This window comes from Nannospalax galili, unplaced genomic scaffold (genome assembly GCF_000622305.1).
Source record: "Nannospalax galili isolate Female #2095 unplaced genomic scaffold, S.galili_v1.0 scaffold841, whole genome shotgun sequence".
Classification (NCBI taxonomy): domain Eukaryota; kingdom Metazoa; phylum Chordata; class Mammalia; order Rodentia; family Spalacidae; genus Nannospalax; species Nannospalax galili.
Genome location: NW_008345000.1, coordinates 1,068,889 through 1,079,431, shown reverse-complemented (window position 1 = coordinate 1,079,431; position 10,543 = coordinate 1,068,889).

The window sequence follows — 10,543 nt, the reverse complement described above, 5'->3', positions numbered from 1 at the left end:
TTTGTAATACTGTCAGAAATATCTCAGGATTTAACCTGATTAGTTATGGCAAATGTTTGTGTGTCCTCACAAAGAACACCTCACTTTTTGCCTTTGAATTCTTCCATTAATGCTCTAAAGAGTGCAGATGAACTTTAGATGTGGATTAACCTGCCTGCAAGGTACCAGTACTGCTTTCTCCATAAGAATCTCCAGTGTATTTCTGGAATGTAGTGCAGTGTTCATTTTATGTTAAATAATATTGTCTTATATGGAACATCATTTTGTTTACAAATTTGTTAGGCTTTTTTTCCCCTAAAAACAGAATTTTTTGTTGTTGTTGGTCTTTTTGAGACAGGGTCTCTCTGTAGCCCCAGCTGTCCTGGAACTCACTATGTAGATCAGGCTGGCCTTGAACTCACAGAGATCCACCTTCCTCTGCCTTCCAAGTGCTGGGATTAAAGGCGTGCGCCACCACGCCTGCCTAAAAACAGAATTTTAATCCTCAGATGTCATCAGAAGAAACTGGGGAATAGATGTGGTACATTTCTAAAATGCACTAGAAGATTCTTCCTTTTTTTTTTTTTTTTTTTTTTTTTTTCAGGTTTTTAAATTTAGGAGAGTATAGGTTTCTAAAGTATTCCCTTGTAATGTTGTGGATCCTTTGGTGTCTGTTGTGTTGTTTCCCCTTTTGTCTCTGATTTTGTTGATATCAGATCTTAGATTCATTGATTCTTTGTATTGTTTTCTTTGTTTCTATTTCATTAATTTCTGCTCTGATTTTTGTTATTTCTTCTGCTGGGTTTGGGTTTCATTTGTTCTTGCCTTTCTAGCATCTTTAAGTTCCAGTGTTAGGTCATTTATTTGTGCTATTTCTGATTTCTGCGTTTTTTTGGTCTTTTTTGAGACAGGGTCTCCCTGTAGTCATAGTTGTCATTGATTCACTATGGAGACCAGGGTGGCCTTGAACTCAGGTTTCATTTGTTGTTGTTTTTCAAGTGTCTTGAGTTGCAATGTTAAGTCATTTATTTGTGTTCTTTCTGATTTTTAATGTAGGCACTTAGAGCTATAAACTTCCCTCTAAGGACTGCTTTCAACGTGTCCCAGAGGTTTTGTTGTGCTGTATTGTCCTTTTCATTTAGTTCCAGGAATACTTTTATTTCTTTCTTAATTATTCCTTTGACCCATTCATCATTTACAAGTGTGTTGTTTAATCTGCCTGAGTTTGTGTAGTGACTACGGCTTCTTGATTTTGAGCTTTATTGCACTGTGGTCTGATAGCATGCATGAAATTATTTCAATTTTTTTGTATTTGTTGAGGTTTGTTTTGTGCGCCAGTATGTGGTCAGTTTTTGAGAAAATTCCATGGAATGCTAAAAAGAAAGTGTATCTTTGGTGCTTGGGTAAAATAGTTGAAGGATGTCTGTTAGGTCCATTTGATGTATGGTATCATTTAATTCAGACATCTCTGTTTATTCTTTGTCTGGTTGACCTATCTAATGAAGACAGTAGGGTATTGAAGTCCCCCACTATTACTGAGTTAGAGTTAATCTGCGATTTAAGTCCTGTAGTGTTGGGTTTTGTTTTTTTTTTTATGAATTTGGGTACACCAGAGTTTGTTGCATATATGTTCATTTCTAATATCTTCCTGGTTAACTGTTCCTTTCATCAGAATGAAGTGACCCTCTTTATCTCTTCTGACTAGTTTTAGTTTGAAGTCTATTTTGTCAGATATTAGAATTGCAACCCCTACTTGTTTCTTAGTGACATTTGCTTGAAATATTCTTTTCCATCCTTTTACCTTAAGGTAGTGCCTGTCCTTGAAAGTGAGATTGGTTTCTTGAAGACAACAAAAAGATGTATTTTGTTTCTTAATCCATTCAACTAGCCTATGTCTTTTGACTGGGGAGTTCAGTTCATTGATATTTAAAGTTATTATTGAAAGATGTATACCAGTTGCCATCATTTTGATTACTGTTTGCATTCTTTGTCTAACTTTATGTTTCCACAATTATTCCCTCATTTAGTTTCTTTTCTGTTGCCCCTGGGGTATAGTTGTTCCTTTCTCCATTCTTTGAATTGCTTCAAGTATTCTTTGAAGGTTGGGTTTTGAGGACATGTATTCTTTCAGGCTCTTCGTGTAGCGGGAGATTTTTCTTTCCCCTTGTGCTATAATAGACATTTTTGCTGGATAAATTATTCTGGGCTGGCATCTATGGTCATTAAGAACTGGAAATACCTTGGTCCAGGCTCTTCCGGCTTTCACAGTGTGCATTAATAAGTCAGCTGTAATTTGTATGTGGGTTTTTCTTTTTAGTTTTCAGTAGTCTCTCTTTGTTCTGTACATTTAGTTTGTTTACTATGATGTGCCATGGGGAGTTTCCTTTCTGGTCCTGTCTATTTGGTGTTCTATGTGCTTCTTGTATTTGTATGGGGATGTCTTTCCTTAATTTTGGGAAGTTCTCGTCTACAATCCTGTTTAAGAGCTGGTCAATATAGTTGACTTGAAATTCTTCTCCTTCCTCTATGCCTATGATCTGTAGATTTGGTCTTTTCATGGTGTCTCACATCTCATGGCATATTCCATTCCTGTGGTTTTTTTAAATTTTTATAATCTTTGCTTGAGTGGTCCAGTTCTTCAACTTTATCCTCCAGTGTTGATATTCTACTTTCCATTTCATTCATTATAATGGTGAGGCTTTCTCCTATTTCAAATTGGCTTATTGAGTTTTTCACTTCCTTCTTCGTTTCAGCCTGAGTTTTCTTCAGTGTTTCTGTCTCTTTTTTATTTCATTTGGAAGTTTATCCTTACCTCCTTTTAGTTCTTTGATTTGTTTATTTGTGTTCTTTAAATTCGTTGAATTCCTTGATCATGTTTATGATTGTTCTTTTGAATTCTGTGTCCTGGGTTACCTTTCAGGGTTTCTCCTTGTAGAGCTCTTCTACAGGACTGGTGGAGTTTGGTGGGAACATGCTGTTTGGCTTTTCCTATTACTTTCCATTGTGCTTTTGGCATGTGGATTTCTTTGGTTGTTTGTGATTCTAGTGTGGCGCCAGAAGTGCTGACAGATGTGTCCTACACACAGGCAGTGGATTGGTGGAGACTAGGTGTGCTGCTCTAGGAGATGCTGGTTGGCAAGTCACTGTTTCCTGGGAAGAAGAAGAGGAAGTATTTGATAGCACAATGATGAGGTTCTCTATCCCCGCTTCCTGTCAGCGGAGGCTATCAGCATCATGCAAAGGCTGCTGGGGAGGAATCCAGAGCTGAAGTTGGGGTCCACTGAGCGAGATGCAGAAGCCTTTTTTTAGGACCCTGGGCTGGGATGCCCTACTGGCCTGACACCTGCCCCCGCTCTTTGTGCCCTTGCTTTCAGGGTACACTGATGTCAGCAACTTTGACGAGAAGTTCCCTGGGGAGGCCCCCACTCTGAGCCCATCCCGAGACCCTCAGCCCCTCACTGCAGCGGAACAAGTGGCCTTCCGGGATTTTGACTTTGTGGCAAGGGGCTAGTAGCCCCCTGTCTTGCCTCTCAGAAGAGCACTTAGTTTTTAAGTTTTTAAAACTTCCTTTTGTTGAAATTTGCTTCTGTTTGTGTTATTGGTGTGCCTTAGTTGTTTTTTTATTGAGTAAGTAGAGCTGGTTGGTCTAGGTTTCAGGTTCTGTAGATTTTATTTAGTTTTTAAGTTTTTAAAACTTCCTTTTGTTGAAATTTGCTTCTGTTTGTATTATTGGTGTGCCTTAGCTGTTTTTTTTATTGAGTAAGTAGAGCTGGTTGGTCTAGGTTTCAGATTCTGTAGATTTTATTTTGCATGGAACTGATGGCTTCAGATCAGCTACTCAGGAGCTCCCACAGAGGCCCAAGTCAGGCTCCAGTCAGGTACACTCAGGCTTCCTTCAAATGTTTGGACCCTTACTAGTGGTACTCAGAGCAAAAATTGGGATGGTCCCTAAGGGGAGGCAGGATCCAGGTACTCTCAGGTGGTCTGCTCAGTTCTCAGCCCCTACACCAGGTAGAAGCCAGATCAGGTGCTCTCAGGCTATCTGCTAAGCTCTATGCCTTACCCTGCTGTAGTGCAGAGAGGTCCTAGTCATCTTCCTGAAGTGTTGCAACCCACTAAGCACACCTGTTCCTAAGAGCCAGTGCAAGAGAATCATCCATGTACACAGGCCCTGTGGAATCCATACCATGTGGCCCCCACTGTCCCATTCCTCAAGATTCTCACTAACAGGTTCCTTCTAAAACAAAGCAAAATAAAAAATACTTAAGATGTCCACAGTTGAGACCACATGGTATGGATTCTGCAGGGCCTGAGTAGATTACTCTCTTGCACTGGCTCTTAGGAACAGGTGCATTTACTGGGTTGTGACACTTCAGGAAGGTGACTAGGAAGAGAATTTGGCTCCTTTTACACATCAGCCTGCAGCTAAAGTACAATGGTCCATGCGTTGGAAGGAATTGCAGCTAAAGTCCAATGGTCCATGCATTGAAAGGAATTACCATTTCTTCTCCTCCACGAGTTCCTTCAATGTAAGATACTTACTGCATTATTTAGGATCAGTTAAAAAGAAAAGACACTACCAGTTCAACACCACATGTTGCAAGGTACATCTCAGTTCCAAGGATATTAAATTGTGACAGTGTGTCTTAGAATCATTGAAAGGTAGTATGTAAATTGGGGACTGCAAACATTTTCCTGGACTGTTCAGTAGTTTCATGATCTGAGTTATCATTTGAGTTTGTGACCGTGAGTAATTAAGAGAAATTGCTGCCAGCCTTTGAACACACGATGGCACCTGGCATGTTTGCATTCATTATCTTGTCTTCTCAGATAGGATGCAAGAGGGGAGTATAAATCCACTTTACAAAGAAGGAGCTAGTTCCTGAAGATCGAACGGGAGGGGAGAAAGGCAAAGCTTCAGGCCTGCCGTCGGAGCTGTGGTTTGAATCCCACTGGGTCTCCCTTCAAAGCTTCAATGCTTCCTGGTCCTCCAGGAATTGTTTTCTCTGAAGGAGTTGCCTGAGTTGAGCGCGGTTTTGAGTGTGGTTCTAAATCTAAATATTTGTGGATTGTTTTAGAAACAAGTTCCTACCCATCACACAGCTGTCACACAGCAATAATTGTGAGACTCTGCTCATCTCTTTCAGCTAGTATAAAAGAAAAGGAGGGGTGAGGGGTGGCTGCTCCCTCCACAGAAATCACTGCAGACATAATGGGGCTAATGCTCTGTGAGGCTGCAAAGTGCAGAGCCATTGCTTAGCTTCTGCGTGGCCTGTACTCTTAGGAGGGAAGAAACACTTTTCTGCCGCACCTAGAAAAGTTTTGTGAGCCTTTCAAGTGCCTGAAATCTTATGGCTTCAGTTGCTCACAGCATATGCATAAAGGATTCCTCTATGTTATTAAAAATAGACACTTTGCTTTTCTTTTAAGCCTTCCCCATAGCCCAGAACAGAATTTTAACCAATGGCAAGAGCATAAAGCCCTGAGGTAATGTTTTATCACTATTTATTACAGTATCCGAAGAAGAGGCCTTGACGAGTGCGGCTGCTGCTGGGTTGCCATGGCAGTAATCGGTCAAACTGGGATGCGAGATTTAAAGCCTGCTTAACCCTTTTCCTCACCCTACAGTGCAGAACAGATGGAAAGGTTTTCATTTTGCACAATACCAATGGTTGACGCAAATGTCTCTGTGATGTGACCGTACTGGATTCTGCTCGTCTCATGGACCTCTCAACACAGGCACACACAACTGCTTCTGCCTGAATACCCTTTAGCACCTATCCTAGCACTAGCCCCTCATGTTCAATTCTGTGGAGATTCTCTCTCCTTGAGGAAGCCTTCCACAACCTTTCCTACACTGAGAGTTGGTCACACACATGTTCTAAGTGCTCCACAACACCCTGTGTTCACTGCTATCTTGACACATACCACTTTAATCAGTTGTCTAAGGCAGTTTTTGAGAGGATATCAATCACTGCCTGCCTGGGTTTGCAGCTCTGCTTTGCTTCTCGTCAGTTATCATCTTAGACGAGTCACCTGACATCAGAGAGCATCAGCCTCATCCTATGTGAAAGGAGACCAATGATGCTATCTACAGAGTTGCTGTGCAAGGTTGAAGGCAATAATGACAGTGTATCTAAATGCGTGCTCAGCAAACACTATAGCTGTTTTAGCTGTTGGGAAAAACACTGCTCTGAACAGGAGTATACACACATTAAATAGCATTTTACAGGCCTGTTGCCTATTTATATATCTTTTGGAAGAAATTTCTGTTCAAGATTTTTGCCTATTTTCAGATTGATATGTTTGTTTTTGTTGTTTTAGGAGTTCTCCATATGATTGATTCTCCATTTTTGTGACTTACATTTTTACTCTGTTAGTACTAAGATAGATAGATAGATAGATAGATAGATAGATAGATAGATATAGATTTTTTTTGTTTTTGTGACAGGGTCTTCCTGTAGCCCCAGCTGTCCTGGAACTCACTGTGTAGACCAGAATGGCCTTGAACTCAGAGATCCGCCTGCCTCTGCCTCCCGAGTGCTGGGATTAAAGGCGACCACCACCACACCCGGTAGTACTATATTTTAATGCACACATTTAAAATTTTTCATGAAGTCCACATTGTGTCTAGTTTTTCTTATCTCAGCCTTTACTGTGGTTTGCAGTATTTTCTTGTAAGAGTTTTATAGTTAAACTTAGTCTTTATATGCATATAGCTATAAAATAACATAGGTATCCTTTATTTATATATTTCTTTTGAGACGGGGTCTCTCTGTGGCCCCAGCTGACTTGGAACTCAGTGTGTAGACCAGGATGGCCTCGCTCTCACAGAGATCCACCTGCCTCTGCCTCCCAAGTGCTAAAGGGACTAAAGATGTCTGCCACCACACCCAGCTACATAGGTATTCTTAAATAGTTTTTATAGCTTATGATTCATGTTCAGATCTTTGATGCATCTTGTTAACTTTTTTAAGGAATGGGTTTCACTATGGCATTTTTTTATAGATTTGAGTTACATTTGTATATGATATTCTAGAAGGATCTAGTATATTCTCTTGCATGTGACTATACAGTTATCTAGTACCATCTGTTGGAAAAAGCTGTCATTGCTCCATTGAATGGTTTTAGAATCTTTGGTATATAATCATTTGACTCAATATCCAACAGTTTCTTTTCAGGTTCTCTATCCTGTGCCCTTGATCTATGTGTCCAGTTTTATGGTAGTACCATATTGTTTTGTTATTGTAACTTTATAGTAAGTTTGAATTTTTATTTATTTAAGTAATAATAATCATTTTGTGTGTAATGGGGGACACGTGTGGATGTCAGAGGACAGTATGTGCAGTTGGTGCTGCCCTTCCACCTTTATGTGAACTCAGTCAGGCTTGCATTGTCAGTCAGTAAGAGCTCTGATCCAGAGTTTTGAAATTGGGAAGCAACACTAGATTAGCTTGCTTTTCAACATAGTTTTGGCTACTTGTGGTCTCTTGATGTTCTATATAAATTTTAGGGTATTTTTCTATTTCTGAAGAAAATCATGGAAGGAAGGCATGGTTATACATGTCTGTAGTCCCAGCTACTTAGAAGCCTAAAGCAGCAAGTTCACTGGGTCCCATGGCCAGATTGAGTATCAGAGAAATCTTGTTTCAAATACACACGCACAAAGAAGTCTTTGGGATCTTGAGAGGTGTTGCGGTGAACCTTGCCTTAGATGATACAGACATTTGAATGATAGTGTGACTTTGAATCCATGAGCATGGGTTGTGCTTTGTTTATATCTGTTAGAATTCTTCAGCAATGTTTTATTATTCTCCTTATTCAAGTCCTTCATCTCCTTGGTAAAGTCAGTTCTAAGTATTTTATTCTGTTTTGTTCTATTATAAATGCAATTGTTTTGAAATTTCCTTTTCAGAGGTCTCATTGTTTATGCCCACAGATGCAAGGATTTTGTGTGTTGACTGTATCCAGTGATTTTGCTGAATTCACCAATTAGTTCCAACAGTTTGTACTGGTGGTGGAAGGGCGTGTGTGTTTGTGTGTATATCTGCGTATGTCTACGTGTGTGTTTCTGTGTGTGTGTGTGTGTGTGTGTGTGTGTTCTGTCAGTGTGTCTCTGTGTCTGTGTGTGTATATGTCTATGTGTGTGTCTATATGTGTGTGTATATATGTCTGTGCGTCTCTCTGTGTGTCCGTGTGTCTGTGTGTCTGTTGTTATGGAGTTTGAAACCACCAGGAAGAGACCACCAGACCCAATTCAGATTTTAATTGGTCAAATTTATTAGGGCTGAAGCCATCTGTCTGTGGTCCCTTAGTCAGATTCAGGACCCACAGCCCCGAGGGGAGGGTGAAACTAGCTTATAAAGGCAAAACCCACAAATACCATAGGAATTTCATCACACATGGGTAATGCCAGGTGGTCCTGAGTAGGGTCAGGATGCCCAAGTTAGCAGATAAGCAAACTACAGAAGCCAGAACAAGCTGTGTTAGTCCTTCTCTTAACAGATGTATAGAGACCTTGACGGTAAGGCGCTTTCTGATCACTATTGTTATTTAGGCTTCTTGGCCAGACAAGAAGCACAGCTGCAGTGTCTGGGAGGTGACCAAGGTCAGCTACTCCAAAGAAAGCAGTCAGCTAAGTTCAGACCTGACCTTGAAGCTGCTGCTTTTCTAGGCTGTGAAGTTTAAAGTGGCTGCTTTATACAAAATGAAGAAAATGAAGTTACTTTGGCTGTTACAATTTGGGGCCGTTACACTGCCTGTGTGTGTGTGTGTTCTGCATATATTATGTGTGAACAGGGATATTTTACTTGTTCCTTTCTGATTTGCATTGTTTCCTTTTCTTCCTGATACTCTCTAGGATTTACAGTCCTACACTGAATTGAATGATAAAAGGATGTATTTTTGCCCGTTTCCTAACCTACCAGGAAAAGCTTTCAAACTTTTACTACTGAGTATGAAGCTTGCTGTGGACTTTATGCTTGTAGGTTTCTTACGTTGAGACATTTTCCTCTTATTAACTACTTTATCGAGCGATCTTTTAATCATGAAAATTTGTTGACTTTTATAAATGCTTTTTCTGTATTTGAGCATATATTTTTGTCTTTCACTCTGATTATACGGAATATTACATTGATTGATTGTCCTATGGAATCCATACTTGCATTACAGAAATAAATTCTACTTATCAACCCGGTATGGTGGCACACACCTTTCATTCCAGCACTCAGGAGGCAGAGGCAGGTATATCTCTGTGAGTTCAAGGCCTGCCTGCTCTCCGTAGAGAGTTCCGGCCAGCTGAGGCTATAAGGAGACCCTGTCTCCAAAAAGACCAAAACAATTCTACTTGACCGTAAATATACTGCTGAACGAGGCTTGCTAATATTTTTTGAAGATTCTTTTTGCTTTTCATTTTTATTAGCATATATTGATCGTACCAAGTGACAGGTTTCACTGCGCCATTGCCGTGCAGGCCTGACTGTACTTGGATTGTATCTGCCCCCATTACTCTTTCTTGTTCCTCCTTTCCCGTTTTACATTCTTAATAGATTCTTTTGTTCTCATGTCCTTTCTTCCTCTTAAATTCTACATAAGACAGAAAACATGATGCATGTCTTTGGTTTATTTTGCTTAACATAATGATCTTCAATTTCACCCATTTTCTTGCAGATGATATAAATTCATTCTTCTTTATGGCCTAATAAAACTCTATTGTGTATATGTACCACATTTTCTTTTTTAAAAATATATTATTTATTATTTTTGTTTTATGTGTATGAGTGTGTTGTCTGAAGGTATGTAAGTATACCCATGTCATGCAGTGCCCTCAGAGGTCAGAAGAGGGCATCAGATCTCCTGGAACTGGAGTTATGAATAGTCTGTTAGCTACCATGTGGATGCTGGGAATCAAACCTGGGCCTTCTCCAAGAGCAGCCAGTACTCTTAACCACTGAGCTGTCTCTCCAGCCCCAGTTCCACATTCTCTTTAGACATTCATCTATTGATGCACACCTAGGCCTATTATATAGCTTGGCTGTTAGGGTCTTGCAATACGCATGGGGGTGCATGTATCTGTAGTAAGCTAACTTTGACTCCTTTGGGTATATACCTGTTATGTTTAATAATGATCCTCAACTTGACAGGATCTAGAACCACCAAGGTGACAATCCTGTGAGCATATCTGTGAGGGATTTTCTAGGTTCGGTTAATTGAAGTAGGAAGACACACCCAAATTTCCTACCATATTTAATAAAGAGGAGAAAGGAAGCTAGGTCCTAGCATTCATCTCTCTCTGTTTTAAAAAAAAAAAAATTTGTGTTATATGTGTGTTTTGCCTGTATATATGTAAGTGCACACGTGTGTTCAGTGCCTGCAGAGGCCAGAAGAGGGCAACAGATCCCCTGGAACTTGAGTTAAGGACAGTTAGCCTCTGCGTTTTGGGTGCTGGGACTCACATCAGAGTCCTCTGCAAGAGCAGCCAGTGCTCTTAACTTCTGAGCCATCTCTCCAGCCCTCTCTCTGCTTTTTGACTGCAGATGCAATGTGACCAGCTACCTCAAGCTCC